General features: G+C 38.9%; 1 protein-coding gene and 1 long non-coding RNA gene across 3 annotated transcripts in view; one reads left to right on the forward strand and one right to left on the reverse strand.

Annotated features, from left to right (window-relative positions):
• tacr3a (tachykinin receptor 3a) overlaps window positions 1-22,846 on the forward strand; it is a 119,271-nt gene that overhangs the window by 4,748 nt on the left and 91,677 nt on the right. The gene's annotated exons all lie outside the window — the stretch shown is intronic.
• On the reverse strand, window positions 14,153-16,812 carry LOC117594138. The gene is made up of 4 exons (XR_004575539.1): window positions 16,479-16,812; window positions 16,190-16,365; window positions 15,898-16,002; window positions 14,153-14,843 (listed from the first exon to the last, which is right to left on the reverse strand). It is a non-coding gene; the product is annotated as an uncharacterized LOC117594138 (long non-coding RNA).

Raw genomic sequence — 22,846 nt, forward strand, 5'->3', positions numbered from 1 at the left:
TCCACATAGCCGTTCGATGCCTGCAATGGCACAGCCGGTTGAGTCGCGGACTCATTATCAGTAACATCTAGTGGTGCCAGATCGATCCCTGATAGAGTTCAGTGAACGTTTTCAGTTCACATGATACCTTTTATTGTTGTTCAAAGTATTTGTTTCATTTAGTGCGTCTTATGATACCCCAGCCTTTATAATTCAAAACAGTCAAACGGATGCAGAACCAGAAAGGCAAGAGGAATGTAGGATACAAACATGCATTCTAATTCCCTTTCGCAATGCACAACACAACAAATGGTAGGGAAAAAGATGACTATATAAACATTCAAGATGTGATATTTGTGCATGACCAGTAGGTCAGACTAACCACTTTGCAGTGAGTTCAAAAGCCTTGAGGGAATTATAATTTTTTTCAGCCTATTCACCAAAGGGTTGGGGGGGGGGGGGTGGTTGGGTTGTAAAAAGTTGCTTCATTCTGTTAGCACATCTGTTTGTGTCCCTTTCCTCTTTTTAAATTGTTTGGGTGTATTAGTTTAGGGAGGAAGGTGGATTGTAATTGGCAACAGCTGTTTGTAGTTGTCATCATAGTCCATTCCAATTAATAGATCACGTCAACACATGCACGTCAACACGCTCAAGTGAAATCTCCACACAGCACTCGTGTGAAATCCCAAATCACATTAAAACACCATAGACAATTGATCAATAAAAAAAAACATGCAAAAAAAATAATACTAAAACATTCTAGTCACATTAAATAAAACATTTTGGCAGGCTTGGATAAAAGTAAAGGCAGTGTAATTTGTGAAACAGGAACTTGCACATTGCAAATGTTTCGTTATTCATTTCTTTAACTTGCTGGCCGCATACAACAGGTTTAAGATGCTCTCCTTTGGCTCAGTGGCACTGGAGATGTGCTCTGACCAGACTGTTTATAAGCCAGCATAGGAAGAAAAATAAATATTTAGAACTGGGGCCGAATTCACAAAATATCTTAAGGCAAAAAGTAGCTCCTAACTTGATTTAGGAATAACTCTTAAAAAATTGCTGTGTCAGTCCTAACTTTAGGACTCCTACATTTTTGCCCTAAGAGTATTACACAATGCATTTAAGCGCTAAAACCTGCACCTAAATCTGGGAATAGTTAGGAGTAGTACAGTTTTGAGTGAGGAACAGGGTTAAAATCAAGAGACTACTGCAAATTGAACGCTTCTGTTCCTCACTCAAAACATTTTTGGGAAGGAAAGAAAAAGGTGCAATGGTCCCTTCATTTTTTCTAGTGCTGTATATGGGACACATAATTGCACTAATTATTGCACCATCAAAAGATGAACACACATTCCTTTAAGAGGTGCCAGACATGTAAGAGGCTGACAATAAGCTGAATGTTTCTTTATTTTTATCATTCTTATATTTAATCAGTAACACTTAGCCTACATTTTTATTTTAATATCTTTATTTCAATATGGCAACATGACATATCCTTCTACAGTATTGCTATAATGAATTCACATACAGAGGCCTCTCCAATATCAGCCAATCACTGTGGGCATAGTGAAACACAACATCCATCCATAGCAACCCCACCCTTTCTGTTAGCTTAAGACCTTTCCCCATTCCATAGTAAAAGTTGGTCTTAGCAGCTTTGTGAATAGGTTTTAAGAGGAAAGTCTTAGCTAGGAACGTTTAGTGCTGTTTAGGAGTCCTCCTAGTGGTGAGATAAAATGTTTTGTTAAATACGGTCCCTGATGTTACAGGGTCAAATCATTATTATAATTAGCTCTATACTCCAAACATTTGGATGTGAAATAAAACAATTACTGAGGTCTTGTTTGTTACGGGAAGAAGAGGATGAGACAAGACATGTTATTCTTTAAATTAATTTTGTAAATGTTAGAGGATTCTGCACAGTGCCCCTTTAATTCATTTAGCAAATGGTCCTGTAAAGAGCAAATTACAGTAGTGAGTGCATATTTTCCAATTTGTTGTACACTGGCCTCCTGGGGGAATTGATACACCCCAAACCTGTAGAGGTACAGTGAGGGAAACAATTATTTGATCCCCTGCTAATTTTGTACGTTTGCCCACTGACAAAGAAATGATCAGTCTATAATTTTCTATGGGATTAAGGTCTGGAGACTGGCTAGTTTAGTTTAGTTTATGCCAGAGAGCTCAATTTTGGTCTCATCTGACCACATCCCTTTCACCCAGTTCTCCTCTGAATCATTCAGATTTTCATTGGCAAACTTCAGACGTGCCTGTACATGTGTGTTCTGGAGAAGGGGGACCTTGCGGGTGCTGCAGGGTTTCAGACCTTAACAGCGTAGTGTGTTACCAATTGTTTTCTTATTGACTATGGTCCCAGCTGCCTTGAGATCATTGACAAGATCCTCCCATGTAATTCTGGGCTGATTCTTCACCGTTCTCATGATCATTGCAACTCCACAAGGTGAAATCTTGCATGGAGCCCCAGACCGAGGGAGATTGAAAATTCTTCTGTTTCTTCCATTTGCGAATAATCGCACCAACTGTTGTCACCTTCTCACCAAGCTGCTTGGCGATGGTCTTGTAGCCCATTCCAGCCTTGTGTAGGTCTACAATCTTGTCCCTGACATCCTTGGACAGCTCTTTGGTCTTGGCCATGGTGGAGAGTTTGGAATCTGATTGATTGCTTCTGTGGACAGGTGTCTTTAATAAAGGTACAAACGGAGATTAAGAGCACTCCCTTTAAGAGTGTGCTCCTAATCTCAGCTCATTACCTGTATAAAAGACACCTGGGAGCCAGAAATCTTTCTGATTGAGAGGGGATCAAATACTTATTTCACTCAATTTATAATTTTTTTACATGCATTTTCTGGATTTATTTGTTGTTATTCTGTCTCTCGCTGTTCAAATAAACCTACCATTAAAATTATAGACTGATAATTTCTTTGTCAGTGGGCAAACGTACAAAATCAGCAGGGGATCAAATAATTGCAGCGATACAAAATTACTCAAGTTTATCTGACTTTGGGGATGTAGATAAATGGCCTCTTTGCAAAGAAATACAGAACTATAGCATATATAATTAAAAGGTTTAAATTCCTAAGAGCTAGTTTGCTGAAAAGCTTTGGTGCTCCAACAAATGTTAACCCGTTTTAAATTGGACTGCTGAAGGGGCATCCTTTAAATATCAACTATAAGTTTTAAAACAGGTTCTGGACAGCAATTGATCACTTGAATTACCTATTACATTCAGAAATAATTTTACCTTTAGAGTAAGTCATTTTGGAAGACATTTTGTAGTCTAAAAATTTTATTTATTCCACCATCCACCCCTCTCATTCCAAAAGAACTGCCTAAAGGTCAGCAAAAACACATCGTCTGCCCTTATGCTGGTGCAGTGGGCACAGGGTTCCTCCTGGTGCAGAACAATGCCCTGCCTCATGTGGCTAAAATATGTAGGCAGTTCCTAGATGACGAAGGCATTGATGCCATTGACTGGCCCTCACGTTCCCCAGACCTGAAACCAATTGAGAACCTCTGGGACGTTATGTATTGGTGCATCCAATGCCGCCAAGACACAGACTGTCCAGGAGCTCACTGATTCCCTGATCCAGATCTGGGAGGAGATCCCCCTGGACACCATCCTCCGTCTTATCAGGAGCCCAGATGTTGTCGGGACTGCATACAGGCACGTGGGGGCCATACACACTACAGAGTCAAATTATTTGTTGGAACAGCCTGTGATTTCAGTTGTTTACTTAGATTTTCGGTGTGAGTTAAAATCCAGCCCTTAATCAGTTGGTGATTTTGGTTTCCATTGACCATTGTTACGTCCTTTTGTTCTCAACAAATTACTCAGTGTACAGTAAAGATTTTGACCTTCAATATATTTAATTCATCAGGCCCCAATGTGTAATTTAAGTGTTCCCTTCATTGTTTTTTTAGCAGTGGACAATGAAGCCACTGTGTCTTCCAGCTCTTTAAATCAACTAGCAGCACTGCACAGCCACACACACTCTCTAATGCAGATTAATACATTTACCTTCAGGTGCTGCTAAGCCTCAGTGAGCCAGCAGCTCCTGGGATGAAAGGTGCTATAGTAGAGTACAGGAAATCACCACTTTCTATACATCACCCTGCACTAAACAAAGTATTTACTTTGAGTGTGTAAGACGGTGGGGGGGGGGGGGTTGCTTTGCATGTATGTCTGAGCGTGGGTTTAGTCTGCGAATGACTGCTTTCAAAGTCATGAGGATGTGTGTCTTCTGTGTGTCCACAGGGATTGCCTGCACTGCCATTCTTGCACATGTGTTTGCACATGTGTTTGCATGTGAGACATGTTAATTATACTTTGTCATACCCCCCCCCCCCATGCAAATGATCACCCGTCTAATTTCATGGCCCAGAATAAAGGGAAGAGGTATGGGATGGTTAACCTGGCAAATGCTACTGATGCATAACTGATTGTGCTGAATTTAACAAGCAGCCCTTTCTCTTATCTCACTGCAGGGCCCAAGTGCTGCTCAGACTCAATGCCAAGTGAATACAGATGAGTTGAGGGACTGCAGGGACAACTCTCTGACGATCGCGATTGGCTGCATTTGGGGGATGTTTATAAACATATAAACATCATACCGAATTTATAGTTAAAGATGGTTTGGGCAGAATTTGTTTATTGTAATATCCGAAAATCTCCATAGTATATCTGCTCTAACAATTTTTCACATTTATTCACCAGAAATAAATGGTGCACACAATAGAGCATCCAAATATGCTGCGTTTCTATTACTCAAAATAAGACCAGCATTTTAGAACAGGATAAGATCATACGGATATGCCAATCTTAACTGGAATAATCTGCCGTGTAAACATCTAATGGCTGTTTTCATTTTATGTTTTTGTGGTCTGCACAGCCACAATGTTGTGTTTGTTTCTATTTTGATTGTTTGTTAAGCAATTAAAATTCTAAATATTTTATTTTTTTAAACTTTATAAAGTAAGCAACCTTCACATTTTGATCCAAAATGATAATTCAATAATAATGTTGGTTATACTCCATACTGGAACATGACAGCTTAGACTCTGCTTCCCCACAAATGTTAACTTATCTTCAGTTTTTCAACTGTTTAAACTTTTTGATTTAGGAAATGAAATACTGCAGTGCTCACCTGGCAAATTAATGACACATATATGTAGGTATGTACAGTATATTTGCTAGTTTCTGAACAGTAAATTTTTCAGACAGTGTTCTAAGCTTTTGAATTGAATTTCATATTTAAGAATCATACTTGCAATAAGAAATCACAATGTATAAACACATATAAATACAAACCTACTAACAGTTGGAATTCTGGCACTGTTATCATCAGTAACAAAAGCTCTAAATTTATAATTTAAAGGGCACTGTGTAGAATTCTTCCACTAACACATAACAAGACTGAATATAAACAATAATATGACTTGTCACATTCCAATTTACAATTTCCAAAGCTTCATTGGCATGACAAGAATATTTTCAAGTGTTGCCAAAGCAATACAACAATAAAGAATAGAATAACAACAACCACTGTAATGATACATTTTATAATCATAATATAACGAATGATAATAAAGAAAATATATATATATCAAAGTAAACTGGGTACCCTCTCGTCCCTGGGCAGCCATGTCTGTCTGTGTCTGCTTGTTTCTATGGCTAAGTTGTGCTCACTTAGTCTGTACTTCGTCAATGTCTTTCTTAGTTTTTGATCCAACACAGTGTTCAGGTTAACCACTGTTATAGTGTCGATTTAGATCCAAATAGCATTCAAGTTCACTTTCTGTTTTTGTTAAATTTCTCAAATGAACTGAACATATTAACTACAGATGTCTTCTGGTCATTTATGTTTGATTATATTAGTAGTTGTCATGATTGCTGTGGCGGAGTGGAGGGAACCAGGCGCAGGCAGGGGACGTTCGAACGTATGTTTATTTAACAAACTAAAACAAACGAACGGCAGACAATAAAACGGAATGAAAAAACGCCAATCAACTGCGGAACGTGCAGTGGCAAACTCACACGAAAGGAAAACACTCACCAACACGTAACACGACAAACAACAATAACCGACAAGTGAGGGGAGCAGAAGAGAAACATTTAAACACATACTGAATGAAATAATTGGGACTTGGTGTGCGTGATTGCAGACGTGTGACAATGAACCAGCCCGGGATGTATTTGTGAATGAATGGAAACCGGGAAAAGCGGGAGATGACGGACCCGTCCGTCACCTCACCGTTACAATAGTTCAGTAAATATTTTACAAATGGCACCTTTATCCTCAGTAATTATGTGATTTTATATGAACATTTTTGGAGTATAGAGTAAAAAAAAAAAAAAAAAAAAAGACATCACTGTCCCAAACTTTGTTTTATTTTATTTATTTTATTTTATTTTGCTTTACGGTGTCCTTGGGTTTCTTGAAAGACGCTTGACATCCAATGTATTTAACTGTTACGGTGGGGTCATTGGTGCTGCTTTAGAATGTTTTGATGATCTAAGCCCCATTGACAAATTATTTTAGCCTTCTAAGAGGGAAAAGGTGCTTTCTTCAAAAATGTGAGACATAGTTTCCATTGCAAATGCATATTGCTCGATTTTCCCTTGATTGACATGCACAATCCCCTGTGATGCGCCTTGAACGTGCTGGTATGAATTCAAACGCTTTGGAAATGATTTAAACTAAGATATCTAGTGCTTAATTCTGTCTCTCGTAGTGTAAATAAACCCTGGGAAATGAAGGCCAAGAGTGTACAGCCAAATTATGTATTATTTTTGATACGTTTGGGTGGAAAAGCAAGATAGAGTGCCTCCTCATTGTCTAGTAAAATGCTGTTGTTTTGAGGGGGATTATTCCCAGGAAAAAGTTCAAAATGTCATCAGTTTGACCGGTTTAAGGGAACTTTAAGGCTGTAAAAACACCCAATCATGTTTTTGATAAAACTGTCAGCTTCCATGTAACAATGTCAAAGCCAGCAGGTTAAGCACTGTCCCTAACCACACATTCAGTGATGTCATAAAGGCCTGTGTAGCTTAGTAGGTACAATACCGTTCAAAGGTTTGGGGTCACTTGCCCATGTTTTCCATGAAAACATACATGAAATGAGTTTGAATAGGAAATATAGCAAAATGAATAGGAAATATAGTAATTTACAAGGTTGGAAATAATGATTTTCATTAAAATAATAATTCTGTCCTTCAAACTTTGCTTCTATCAAAGAGTCCTCCTTGCAGCTATTACAGCCTTGCTGACCTTTGGCATTCTAGTTGTCAATTTGTTTAGGTAATCTAAGATTTCACCCCATGCTTCCTGAAGCACCTCCCACAAGTTGTTTTGGCTTGATGGGCACTTCTTACGTTTCATATGGTCAAGCAACTCCCACAACAGCTCATTAGGGTTGAGATCCGGTGACTGTGCTGGCCACTTCATTATAGGCAGAATACCAGCGGACTGCTTCTTCCCTAAATCGTTTTTGCATTGTTTGGAGCTGTGCTTTGGGTCATTGTCCTGTTGTAGGCAGAAATTTGAGCCAATCAAGCGTTGTCTACAGGTATCAACGTGTTGTAAAGTGTGTGAAAGCCTTCCTTCTTCAAGATCCCTTTTACCCTGTCTCCCACTTTACCACCAGCAAAGCACACCCAGAATGCCAGCATTCCAGAGTCGCCTCTTCATTGTTGACGTTGAGACTGGTGTTTTGCATGTACTATTTAATAAATCTGCCAGTTGAGGACATGTGAGGCATCGGTTTTTATCAAACTAGACAGTCTATAGTATTTGTCCTCTTGCACAGTTGTGCACTGGGGCCTCCCACTCCTCTTTCTATTCTGGTTAGAGCCAGTTTGAGCTGTTCTGCGAAGGGAGTAGTACACAGCATTGTGCAAGATCTTCAGTTTCTTGGCAATTTCCTGCATGGAATAGATTACATTTCTCAGAACAAGAATAGACTGAAAGTTCTTTGTTTCTGGCCATTTTGAGCCTGTAATTGAACAATTGCTGAGGCTCCAGATACTCATCTAGTCTTTAGGAGGACAGTTTAATTGCTTCTTTGGCGCGTACGATCACACCGGTGTAATCAGGCTAGAGTGGTCCCTGAAGCGTACGAACACACCGGTGTGATTAGAACATATTGTTTAGAACGCACCATTAGAACGCCTAGATACGAGTGACATAACAATGGCTGGTCACACTGCGCTTTTATTTACTAACATTTAGCTCAAACAGTATTTATAACATTATCTCCTTATTGTAATTGTTTCAAGACCACACTATGATATTAACCAGGTAGCAAGCATTCAAATCGGGACAAAAAAGTTTACTTAGGCAGCCAACACTAGCAGTTATATTTTTCTACAATAAACAAAATACAAAAAAAACTAATGATATTAGCGACTACTATAGAGCATCTTACCATTTCCTGGAAGAGCTGACAACCGGTCAAAATCTTTGTGTAAAAATGTTAGAAGTTACGTTACCTGTTTGTGGGCACAGCTATGCTTTTTTATAAACCAAAGATAAAGAAAGGTGAGTAACTGAGACCTGATGGTCATTTACATTTGCCAGTTTCGGACAGATTTGCCATCCTGTAAAAATACCTATAATTTCAATAATTTGAATAAAACGCAATGAAAGCTAATTTTTATGTTTAAAATTATTGCGACCCACCGCCCTTTGCCTCACAATAGTTTGATCCAGTGGTCAGCAGTGACACATCATGCAGATATAACTACAGTTTGTGTGTGGAAATCTGAGGGAGTCTGTTGTTGGAATGTTTTGAGTGAGGAACAGAATCGTTCAATTTGCAGTGGTCTCTTCATTTTAACCCTTCTGTTCCTCACTCAAAACATTCCTTTTCCACTTTTTTGGAAAGCAGTGGCCTTTCTTTTTTCCATAGCTGTAAATTATGTGTTTGTGCATTGCAAAATAAATTGTGGGTGGGACTTTTCGTATTTGCATGGTGTATGGGCATTGCATTGTGAGTGAGACTTTTAGTTAGGTTGAGCTGTTCAGATGGACTGCATTGTTGTACACTGAGAAAACTGTGATTAGACTCTTGATGGCAAACTAACAATGCAGTATGTATGTCAGCAGTCAGTCAAGTAGTGAGATGCAGTGTTATTCACAAAATTGCATGTAATATTTTGGGTTACTTGTAAGTTGCATCACTGCTGCCATGACACTGCTTTTGAAAATGTATGTATTCTTAATATAAATACATATATGCTGTTGCTGAGTGAGCTTTATTGAGGGAATCGACGGCCAGAGGATTGTGTCTGGATAGCGCCAGAAGTGTTCTACATTATAACTTAATGGCCAGCATGTGCGCAAGACAAGGCATTTTACAGAGCTGTGGAAATGTCTGGAGAAACAGGATTTGTCATGAACCTTTTGATTTAGTATCCAATGGAAAAACATAGATGGATGGTTTTAAAATAGGGGCTATTGTAAGTCCTGCAGTCTGGAATCCACACTCACAGCTTGAGGCGTGCTTTCAACTTTCCACTGGTATAACAATTCAGAATTCATAATACTTTACTCCCAACACACCCAACCATAAACTCTTAAATAAACGTAGCAGTCATCCTAGACCAAAACATTAACAATCGGACATGATGTATGGAAACAAGATAATTCTTCAGTCATGTCAACTAAGGGTTAACTACTAGAACAGTAGTAACAATCGAATCCTGCTACTATGAGCTCTCTCTGTCATGGGCAAATAAATAGGTAATGAGAATTAGAGATTATTTAGTCACTCTGGTGCTAAAATAGGTATGTGGTGATTTTTCAAAACATTTGCACCTAATGTTAATCCTGTTACCTAACTTTGAAGGAACACTTCAGAATGTCTTAATTAATGATTCTGAGATATTATTAACAAAATGCTTGTGTGTGTACTGGTTATTGTGAATTTAAGAACACTACTTGTGATAATTGATTTAACCAAGGAATTGTGATTTATACTAAAAGGCAATTATTGTAAAAAAATAAATACACATTCACATTTGAGTAAATTATTGGCCTGTAACTTTTTCCCATTTTCATGTACGTTTTTAAAGAATTTATAATTTAATTGCCAGTTGTACACATTTGGTCCAAATCTAATGTTGAAATGCTGCAGATATGGTGTAGTGGTTAAAGCTACACCCTCTTAGGTGGGAGACCTGGGTTTGGATCCAGGGAGGGTAACCACATTTCTTGCTTTTAACTGCTGGCCGGCTGAACCTGGTTTCTTGTTTTGTTAAATTTTTTAAGATTTTCATTAAGATTTAGCCATAACATACAGTTTTGTTCATTTTAAATAATAAGTCTGAACAGCCTAATCCTTTTTAATTGTGCCGATGTATTTAGTTTGAGAAAGTGGATGAAAAATATTGATTTTGTTTATATTGTTTTGTAATCTTCAAAAACAATAAAATGCTCAAGTTTTGAATTTAATTTCCTCTTATGAGATATTAATTCATTATATACCATATGTAGGTAAAGAAATTACAAATAATGGACAGATTGAAGGAAAAACCAACATGAAACATGTCAGAAAGGTGTTGGGCCACAACATGCCAACAGAACAACTTCAGTGCACCTTGGCATGGATTCTGTGCGTCTCTGGAACTCTACTGGAGGGATGGAACACCAGTCTTATGAAAAATATTCCCACAATTAGTGTTTTGATGATGGTGGTACAGAACGCAGTCTAACACTTTGGTCAAAACATTTTCTTAGGTGTTCAATTGTACTATGCGTTCCTCCACATTTTTTAAATTAATTTGTCACCAGTATGTACAGGACAAAATCAGGGGTGTAGAATTAGGGGGGACATATTGCTGACAGGTCGGCGTGACCCCCCTGGAAATGAATGTAAATTGTGGGATACATTGACCCTGACTCCCAACCCGTCATATTGATTTAGGTTGTTTTCTAAAGAAACCAACCAGCCATGGAGTTATTGGAGTCAATGTATTCATTATAGGTACTGTAAAGTACTATTGCTATTATCTAGCCATCTGCAGTAATCTTTGTACAAGAGTACACTTTAGTTCCATCATTAAATGTTCTGTTGCCCAAAATTATTTCCGCAAAAATGTAATAACCATTCTGTTACACATTATTTCGACTAAGAAAAACAAATGTCTCTTACTGACTAAATGGGGTAAGTGAGCAACCAAATTCAACTTCTTCATTGGCGTAGTGATTAGATACATGGCCTCCCACACACTGGATCTGGGATCAATCCTCAACACAGGCACAATTAGTTAGGATTTAGGTAGTTGCCATAAAGCTTGAACATGGGGAAAACAAAAAAATATGTTAAAATTCCAAATATGTAATTGCAATAAACTAACTCTAAACTAATTAAAAATGTATAAGGATACTTTCAAGTTTATGTTCTATTTAATAACCAGTTTCCATTACTAGTTTCTTAAAATTGTCCTTTGGTGTGACATAATTTCTACAAAATTAAAGGTTAAATAATTACCATACACTGGATTTATTTTGGAAAAACCTATAATTTTCTCCTATAATGTCAATAACCCAGCATGTACCCATTATATTGTGTGAAAAATACAAAATAATTGCAAGGAACCTTTTTAAATGTGAGTTTTCTTATTATAATGTTAAAACTACTTCATGTTTATACATTTCATTGACCTTTTAAGCGAATATAGCAAATAAAAATGACCAAGGCTCAATGAGCGGCCAAGGCTCATTGATACACATGGGAAGCGAAGGCTGGCCCATGTGGTCCGATCCAACAGACGAGTTACTGTAGCTCAAATGCTAATGCTGGTACTGATAGAAAGGTGTCAGAACACACAGTGCATTGCAGTTTGTTGCGTATGGGGCTGCGTAGCCGCAGACAAGCCATGGTGCCCATGCTGACCCGTCCACTTCCAAAAGCGCCTACAATGGGCACATGAACATCAGAAATGGACTACAGAGCAATGGAAGAAGGTGGCCCGGTCTGATGAATCCCGTTTTCTTTTACATCACGTGGATGGCCGGGTGTGTGTTTGTCGCTTACCTAGAGAACACATGGCACCAGGATGCACTATGGTTTTAACATTCTAGATTAAATCACGTCAACAAGACATTCACATTCTTCAATAGTGTAGTTGTCAGAGATGGCCTACTACGCAGTTGTCCAGAGTTCAATCCTGACCGTGAGCACAACACGTTAGTTCATTTTGATTTCGTTTATTATTTCAAAACAGATTTAGTCTTTGACCCATTCATCTCAGTAAGAGGTCATTAAAAACATTGTTAAAACTTAAAAAGAAAAATAATTAACCGGATCTCTCTTTCTCTGAACAGGAGACGCTGAAATATGTTGACTTCAAATCGAAACAAACATGTTCTTGTGAAACATGCAGTTTTGCAACTGCGTTAGATGGGAACTGAACAATAAACCCAAATTCAGTCTCTCAGAAAATTTGAATATTGTGAAAAGGTTCAATATTGAAGACACCTGGTGCCACACTCTAATCAGCTAATTAACTCAAAACACCTGTAAAGGCCTTTAAATGGTCTCTCAGTCTAGTTCTGTAGGCTCACAATCATGGGGAAGACTGCTGACTTGACAGCTGTCCAAAAGGCGACCATTGACACCTTGCACAAGGAGGGTAAGACACAATAGGTCATTGCTAAAGAGGCTGGCTGTTCACAGAGCTCTGTGTCCAAGCACATTAATAGAGAGGCGAAGGGAAGGAAAAGATGTGGTAGAAAAAAGTGTATAAGCAATAGGGATAACCGCACCCTGGAGAGGATTGTGAAACAAAACCCATTCAAAAACATGGGGGAGATTCACAAAGAGTGGACTGCAACCGGAGTCAGTGCTTCAAGAACCACCACGCACAGACGTATGCAATACATGGGTTTCAGCTGTCGCATTCCTTGTGTCAAGCCACTCTTGAACAAGACACAGCATCAGAAGCGTCTCGCCTAGGCTAAAGACAAAAAGGACTGGACTGCTGCTGAGTTATGTTCTCTGATGAAAGTACATTTTGCATTTCCTTTGGAAATCAAGGTCCCAGAGTCTGGAGGAAGAGGAGAGGCACAGAATCCACGTTGCTTGAAGTCCAGTGTAAAGTTTCCACAGCCAGTGATGGTTTGGGGTGCCATGTCATCTGCTGGTGTTGGTCCACTCTGTTTTCTGAGGTCCAAGGTCAACGCAGCCGTCTACCAGGAAGTTTTAGAGCACTTCATGCTTCCTGCTGCTGACCAACTTTATGGAGAAGCAGATTTCATTTTCCAACAGGACATGGCACCTCCACACAGTGCCAAAGCTACCAGTACCTAGTTTAAGGACCATGGTATCCCTGTTCTTAATTGGCCAGCAAACTCGCCTGACCTTAACCCTATCGAAAATCTATGGGGTATTGTGAAGAGGAAGATGCGATACGCCAGACCCAACAATGCAGAAGAGCTGAAGGCCACTATCAGAGCAACTTGGGCTCTCATAACACCTGAGCAGTGCCACAGACTGATCGACTCCATGCCACGCCATATTGCTGCAGTAATTCAGGCAAAAGGAGCCCCAACTAAGTATTGAGTCCTGTACATGTTCATACAGTTAGCCAACATTTCTAAAAATCTTTTTTTTGTATTGGTCTTAAGTAATATTCTAAGTTTCGGAGAAACTGAATTTGGGATTTTCATTAGTTGTCAGTTATAATCATCACAATTAAAAGAAATAAACACTAAATATATCAGTCTGTGTGGAATGAATAGATTATACAAGTTTCACTTTTTGAATGGAATTACTGAAATAAATCAACGTTGGTAACGCTAAAAAGAATGTTGTCAGACTCTGAGTTAGTCGGATACTGTAGGTATCCGACTAAAACATTGCCACCATGAAACCAAAACTAGGAGCACAGAAATGGAAGGACCAATCTAAAAGAGAATGTCTAAATATGTGTAGCAGTTAAGTAATTGTTGATTGAGACTAAGTAGGATATTAATTGAAAAGATATGACAATTACCTGTGGTGTAAACGTTTATGACCTGTTTTTTGGACAGTAATATAATTATTAATATTTTTTGGCCCATGGTTTGGGTCCTAAACGTAAAATTCTGCCCCGGGCCCTGTCATTCCTGTCTGCGGCCCTGAGGGCAAATGAAGGGGAGAGTAGCAATTACATTACGTTAATAGATTCATTGGGACGACTTTTGTAAAATACATATGGCATTAACAAAAATATATATGAAATCATAAAAAATATAAATGTCTGAATCGGAACATCTCTAGGCCAGCATAGAAGGCCGTGCGATTAGCAATCTACAATAATCAATTTCCAATTGAATGCGTTAAATGTACATTTCTGATACACAAATAACATTCCAGGCACTAGGTTGTGGATTAGCAAGGCGTTGAAGGATGAAGTGCATGCTTGATCCGACAGGGAATAGCTTCTCTTAAAATCTTTTAACAATACTACTATATACAATGTACATCAAATATATTTGTATCAAAATAACAAGACAAACATTCCAAAATTACCATCAATACTATCTAACTACAGCAATAAATAACCAGTCAAAATACAAAAATGTACATTCCAAAATTAACCTAACAGCAATAAGTTATCAAAATAATGAATAAAAACATTAAATGAACATATTTTAACATTTACATATCCTGAAAAGATTTTTACATTTCTACATTAACACCACTACAATGTACCATCAGCAATAAAGGAGAACAGTCAAAATAAAAAATACACATTTCTAAATTATCACAATCAGATCACATCACAACAGAAATAATTAACAGTTAAAATTATGCTAATTGTGTCTGGGTTTCTACATCCGTCTTTTCAGTCCAGTCTGAAAAAGATGAAAGAACAAATGGTGATGAATGACAGACACAAAATGGGGATAAGCTCAATCACCACTGTTGGAGCACAAGTGATTTCTCGAAATGTATGTGACAGACGCACACAAATTGCAGTAATGTAATATAAGCTATACATTTGGCACATAATGACATACATTTGAAATCGCAAATTTAACACCATCAGAGTTAAAATTAACACTCACCAAGGGTTTATATGGGAACCACCATTAAAGTGTTAAATTAACAATTATGAACAAGTTAAAATTATAAACACTATGACAGTGTTAATCAACAAACTCAGAGTAAAAAATATTAAAATGTATGTCAACCCTAAGTCGATGTTCATTGTTAGAGACACTCATGGAGTAACTGGTCAACACCACACCAGTGATCAGTAACAACTAATGTTGAGTATGCTACTGATACAGGGTACATGGTCCATTGGGATTAACATGATTAGAGTGAAAATGTACACTATAAAAAATTTTACAACTACAGTCTGTAACCATCCCACCACTTTTGAGAAATAATCACTTCAGAAAGTACTCCAGTTATTTTACCTTTAACAAGAGCTTCACATTTAACAGGACAAAAAGCCCTGTACAATGACCTTGTATAATACTGCTCAGAACATGAGGTAGCTCACAACTCTTGCTTGCTCTATAGAATGCAGCCATCTGGCACAACATAGAAAAATGTGTCTGTACCATATGACATTTGGACATCAAAGGGCTTAAACTCCCTCAAATCATGAGGTGTAACAACTGAAACATTATGAATGTTGTCAACAACATAAAGCATGAAAATGCTCTAAAAATGTAGTCTCCATTCCCGACACCAAAAAATAGACCTTCTTTCTCAGAAATATGGAAACTGGCATCTCGAACAAAATGTGCAAACAACAAGGCCAACATGATATTCAATACCATTGTGTTTAACCCAGGTTGTGACACTTATCGGAGAGAATTAGAAAATGCTCTGAAATCAAATCACCATTTCCAACATCAGCCAGTATTTTTGATTTGACGGGCCCAGACTCAATACCTTTGGCAGACAATGATTCCCAATGATAGGCAACAGCAAATTGGTGTTTCTTCGCAAGGGACTTAAGCAGGAGCAGCAGGAAATATGCCATATCACTGTCCCACTCTGTATGAATAAAAAAAAAAGGTCCTGAGTGTTATTTGAATCACAAGTTTCCTTTTAAAACTTAATTTCCAGGCTAATTAATCTACAGGGTTTGTGGGCCTAAAAGGGCCATCTTAATTTATCAGTGGTGTTAAGTTATCATAAGTACGGTGTATGACCGTACTTTATTTGGCTGTTGAATGACTACCTGGGCGATCCTCATCATTCATCATTGTACTGATTCCTGGCAGACTTCAGCACACTCTGCAGCACCGGCGTGAGACTCTCTGCTCTCTGATCACCTTTCCTTTATAGGATGAATTCCTCTCAAGCAGTTTGGCAGTGGGTTTCTGGTCCAAAGAGGAGGCTAAAATCTTGACATATCTGCAGCAACATAGAAATTAAGTAATATGTTTGGTTTAATCTACATTTCTCACAATCACATACTAAGCTTATATCTACGATTTGTGGTTACAGAAGAGGATGCCAATACTTACCAGCCCTTTAGTGTCCAGTAGCCTTGGAAACACAGTACAGTGTGTGAGTCATCAGGATTGTGGATGAGGTGCGGTCTGTACTCAAAGGTCTCCATCTTCTGCAGGACGATTTCTCTGTCACTGATGTGGTTCCTCCAGGATATGACCTCTTTACAGTGCTCTACATCCAACTGACCACCAATCCGAGGCAGCTCCCTCTCATGTATTGGATCACCTCCCACTGCTGTGTGTTTTCCGTTCCTTGGACGCAAGTTTTGTCTTTCTCTGAATTGTCTTGAGTCACCATGCCAGAAATCCAGAGCCACTTTGGCTGTCGTAAAAATGTTCCTTAACAAGAACTGAGACATAATTAAGTTTAACTTCAATATCAGCATATAGAAGGAACCTCATGTAACAATGTATTCATAGTATAAATAAAAGTTACGCATTAGAACTGTTTTAGAGTGATTCTGAAACCCACAAATCAGTCAATAGCATTAACTTTTTTTGTGATACCACCCTCCTCACAGAATGACCACAAAGTGGCTATGGTTGCTACGAAAGGGCAGAGCTATGCACCTAGCTAAAACAAATGAAGTCTTATTCCACAAGCATGCAATATATCCTACCTTCATGATGGCTCTAATGTTCAGTTTTTGTTCAAACTTTAGTGAGGCGTTTATTCAACTTTATGGTCATTTTGGACACCAGTATCTGCTGCTGTTGAAATGTAGTGTCATAGTGAGAGCTACACAACTTTTGGCCTACCCCATTTTTATCAGCGAGGGTTGACTAAATATTATAGACATTACTTGTTTTTAAGCAATCAATTACTTCAATGATCACCTCAGTGACTTCAGCCCGGGTGATGGACGAGTCCACCTTTGAGTCCTCATCCTCTGCTTCCTCAATGGAAGACGTGACAGCGGGATTGAGGAGATCCTCGAAGTACTCCTTCCACCGCCCGACGACATCCCCAGTTGAGGTCAACAGCTGCCCACCTCTACTGTAAACAGCGTTGGTAGGGCACTGTTTCCCCTCTCCTGAGGCGCCGGACGGTTTGCCAGAATCTCTTCGAGGCCAGCCGATAGTCCTTCTCCATGGCCTCACCGAACTCCTCCCAGGTCCGAGTTTTTGCCTCCACAACCACCCGGGCTGCAGTCCGCTTGGCCTGTCGGTACCCGTCAGCCGCCTCAGGAGTCCCACAAGCCAACCAGGCCTGATAGGACTCCTTCTTCAGCTTGACGGCATCCCTTACTTCCGGTGTCCACCACCGGGTTCGGGGATTGCCGCCTCGACAGACACCGGAGACCTTGCTTGTAAGGAACTAAAAGGCCAGTGGCAAAAGCCATACATTACAAAGATGCTATTTGTGGTGGAGTTACATTTAATAAGAAATGATATGACCTAATGACGAGGTGCTATACGTTTGTACAGTGTCGGTATAACACCGTGGTGTAGCGATTATAGACATAGGGTGGCTTGACCCTGTGATAAAAAAAATTTGTGTTACAGTCAAAATATGTTGATGAATAAAGTCATGTTTTCATGGACTCTTTATTTGGACTTTTATAATACAAGCTTCCTGAGGCATCCTAGGAAATGCTGTTAGCCTTACTAATATCACTCAAATATAGAAATATTCACTAGTTGCATCTTTGTTCCATTCCACCTTGATTTGGGGAGTTGGTAAATCATCTGGAAAGAAATAATCAGAGCTATCATGGCATTTCTAGTTCTGATAATTGAAGTTCATCCCTACCTATAATGTCAGATTGTTTGAAGGACACATTAGAGGTTGTTTTTCTTTGCTAAGAATTAAGTTAGTTGTGACAAATCCAGAAATATCCCTTAATTCTTAGTAATTTATCATAATCACATTTCTGATTAGGTTTATTTTTGGAAATCCAAAAAAGTGTTATATTTCTTTACCTGGTTATAAAACCTAATCCTCCTACAATTTACACATACAAAAATTGGTCCATCCCGGATATGGTCTCTAAATGCTCCTATTCTGCCTATAGCTGTACTACTTATTGGCTCATTAAGTCTTATTCTTAAGATTGCCTTTCTATCTGCCTTGGACATTGTGTAATCCTCTGGACGCATCTCTAGTTGTTCCTGTATGCATTTTCTATTTTTGATTCTCCCATATCGTTATGCTTAGAAACACACTGAGCAGCAGCATGTTTTGCTCTTGCAGTTTCTGTGTCTGTCTCGATCAGTTTCTCCCTAGAGACATGCTGAGCAGCAGTATGCTTAGCTCTTGAGGTTTCTGCGTCTCTCTCTATCCGTTTCTGCCTAGAAGCACGTTGAGCAGCAGCATGCTTAGCTCTTACGGCTTCTGCATCTCTCTCGATCCGTTTCTGCCTAGAAGCACGTTGAGCAGCAGCATGCTTAGCTCTTGCGGCTTCTGAGTCTCTCCCGATCCGTTTCTGCCTAGAAGCACGTTCAGCAGCAGCATGCTTAGCTCTTGCGGCTTCTGAGTCTCTCCCGATCCGTTTCTGCCTAGAAGCACGTTCAGCAGCAGCATGCTTAGCTCTTCCAGCTTCTGGGTCTCTCTCCATCTGCCTAGCTCTCTTTTTACGTGCTTTATTTCTCTGAGTCTCTCTCTGCTTCTCCTTTCGCAGTAAATCCATGTCATAGTTGGTCTGACAATTTAGGGACTTATTGAGATGTTGCACAAGACTCTTCCTGATCTCTTTTTTACAGCTGCTGCAAATGTCTTTGACATTGTGGTTAAGTATTCCAGACAAATTACCTTTTGTATGGAATTGTTCATGTTTTTTGGTTTGGTCAGAGTTTGAGAGACTCCTCTTTTTATTCCCCTCCTTCAATTTAACCTCTGTCCCCTCCCCCTGCAGCTCACTAATTTGAGATGTTGATGACATTACAGGGCCCAGTTTTCCCTCAAACAACAGAGGTTGGATATGAGGAACCTCATGCTTTTGACTTGCATGCTTCTCCCTCAAAATCACTTTTGTTTCCTGCTTTCCAGTTACTGCTTTCCAAGCTGACTGACTGGGGCTTGGACCAGATGTGTTCTTTTTGTAAATAAGGATGTAATTGTTATTTGTATTGACTGCCTGTGCTGTGACAATATTAGGTGATGCAAAATCATTGAAGAGATACCATTTTCCACATTTGTTTACAATGGCATAGTAGTGTCCTGCACTCATATTTCCTTCCTGGTTAACCACACTGTTCAGGTCATAATAGTCCTCTTGTACTTTGAGCTGAAAGGGGACTTTGACAAAGGAGAAATCCTTCTGCAAATTTTCATCAAATCTGACTAGCTGAATGAAAAAGATTTTTGGGGTATGGGTAAGGAGATGTTGAATTGACACTTTCCAATTCCTACTTTTATCATTTGTCCTGACAGCACAGAGTATACACCTCCTGGCCTCATTATCCTCCGTTTTAGCCAGCTCACGATCTATTAATGCCTGCAGATTATTATGATTTCTATTGAGATGTACCTGAAACACAAACTGAGCTGGATCATCTGAATCTCTGGGGTGCATGTTACACTCAGGACACCTTCCTTCAATGCCTTCAAGAATTTTTACAACACTTCGAACCTTAATGGCAAAGAGTTGAGCCAGGTTGTCCTCATCTCGTACACCTAGATATTTCATTTCCCTATTCACAACATCAATAAGATTACCCCAGACTTCTACAATGTCATGCTGGGAACCATCAGCTAATGAAGGCTTGTTCTGTGCAACAGAGACCAGATATCTTAACTTGGTGGCATTCCCTTTGTAACTCCCACTCAATGAAAGTGCCTTAAGCTCAGCTAGTACAGGTGTAACCTCAATTACACATATCAAATGGAAAGACTCCCAAAATTCTTGCTGATTTCTCAAAATTTGTAGAAGAGAATTCCAAGGACATAGATTTCTAGGACTAGCCTTACAGTCAGGATGCTGCTCAAAGTTTGACCAAACAGTAGGCATGATTTGTATGAATGTCCAAATAATTTAGGAGAACACACAGCTGACCACGTCACAGCAGTATGCCTTCCTTTTGTCTTCCTCAAACGGCACCTAAAGGAGTTCTGTAATATTGGATAAAACAAACTATTAATGACAGTATGCAAACCAACAGTGCATTGAAAGCTTGTTGACTATCGGCCAGTATGGTATTGCGATGTGGAACAATTGGCTAAAATTTGAATGCAAGTGACCAAATAACACCTGTTTTCTGGCGATTTCTTTTAAACTAGGGCAAGCAGCTTGAATATTAGGTGATATTATGAAACGTGACTCAATGACAAATACAACTAAGCCTATAGAAGGAAAAAACTTAAAACATCTTTCCGGCCTCTTTAATTTGAAATTTAGTAGATCATTGAGGTTACTACTATAATGAGGCCTACTTTGTGTTTCTGGAACATCAGCCAAATTCTTTATTCTACACGATTCCACATTTGACAGTTAATTCCATTTTTATGACCAAATTCCGTTATCCGCATCGCATAAATCATAAAAGCCAAAAAAATCCACAGTACTGAAATCGTACAGAACGGCAACTTTAAATCTGCTTTGTGTACCGTTACAACCCAAGAAAAAACACCAGCACTTTATAGCGCGTTCCATTTGTACTCGGAGGTCGGAATCTCCGAGTTCGAAGTCGGAAGTTTCAACTGGAATGCCCCCTCAAGTCGGAATTCCAACTCAGAAAGTCAGAACAACCCCACTAGCCCAGAGTTTGTAATCCAAGATGGTAGCACCTTGTAAAAACGGACATTATATGTACGCCATTAAGAAGACTAGTGTTATAAATAGGAAAATGACGTTTATAGTAAATGTTACAATATTATGAAGAGCACTTGTCCGTTCAGGTTACAGGTTAGGCTACCGGTTACGTAATGGGCTATTAAAAAGCGGACAAATTTTTTTTCTACACAATGAAATAAAATCGAAAAACAACGTATATATTCCGAAACGGCAAACAAAGGCTTTAATGCGGGCGTCCATTTTGTTTAAAGACTTTGGACACCGGAAAGCGATCAACTCGGGAGTGCCGTCATTAAAACTTCCGAGGTAAATGGAACGCATTATTATACTCCACCCTACGAATCAAGCAAACCTTACAATGTGGTCGACAATTAGCCTGAATACATCGGAAAAATATGTAAGTGCCTCCAGACAGAAAATCTCAATATAGTTTTATGTCCATCTACTTGTAGATTTCCTCTTATTTAGGGAAACAATTAGGAGTCAAATAGGGGCTAAAGCATTAACCATGCGTCTTAATATTGAGCTAGCCATGAACATGGCTAGCTAAATATTAAGCTGAACAATTGAAGAAAACATCAAGCGACAAAAACGAGGTCGCATTTCACAGTAAACTTATGTTGAAAAGTTAGCTAGGCTACCTTGCTATATAAAAATGCTGTATTTGCGAAACTGACCTAATTAATCATATCGAACAATACTGCCTTTAATCAATAACATAACCATCTAAATGAAATGACGTTTACCTCTCTACTATCCGAAGTCCAAAAACGTTGTTCCAAAACTCACTCCGCTCACTGCCACACACGCTGTAAAATAGGCCTTAGGTATCCCGGGCATATCTTCAAACGGTTGCGCATGCGTGTTCAGTTTTGCCAACTCTCGCGAGTCAAACAAGCAACCGCAGCTTCAAAAACAAGCCAAATACTGTTATAGCGTGTTTTGGTCAATGAAACTGCAACATATTAAACTGAAGCCACTCATAGTTTGAAAAAAATTATCAAACGTCAACAACGCGTATATGGAGGGCAGGAACCATCCACTCATCTCTTATTACCTGCGAGCAGAATATGAAAGGAGAGATGGAGCACTAAGGGGGGAGCGTAAAATGCATTAGTACCATATGTATCTACTATTAGTAGGCTATAATTATACACGACTAGGCTCTGTTATGCTTGTTTTTGTTATAAACTGTACTAATAGATTCTGCTTTGCCGTATCTGCACAGGGCTTTACTGTCATCACGGACCACTTGATGTACAGTCTTTGTTGTACATTTTGCCATACATGGACCACTTTGTTGGCGGCAACGTTTATAGAAATGTATCTAGTGCGATGCCATCTAATGTCATGAATGATGACTCATCATCACTGCTGTACTAAGTGTCTATAATATTCAGTACCTCTACCATACCGTTCATACTTCCCATCCTACTCTTTCAAAAAATTGCTGTTAGTTTACATTATGTATTTTTTTGCCATACTTTCCATAGGCTTATCTATAATTTCAATACCACCACCAATATTGCTGCTAGTTTACAGTACTCTTTCTAAACTGCTGCTAGTGTTCAGTGTTATGTATATTATTGCTTTCTCTTCTTGCTATATTTTTGCTGTGTATATATTTTTCTTCATAATTCTCACTAA

This window comes from Esox lucius, chromosome 25 (genome assembly GCF_011004845.1).
Source record: "Esox lucius isolate fEsoLuc1 chromosome 25, fEsoLuc1.pri, whole genome shotgun sequence".
NCBI classification, from domain to species: Eukaryota; Metazoa; Chordata; class Actinopteri; order Esociformes; family Esocidae; genus Esox; species Esox lucius.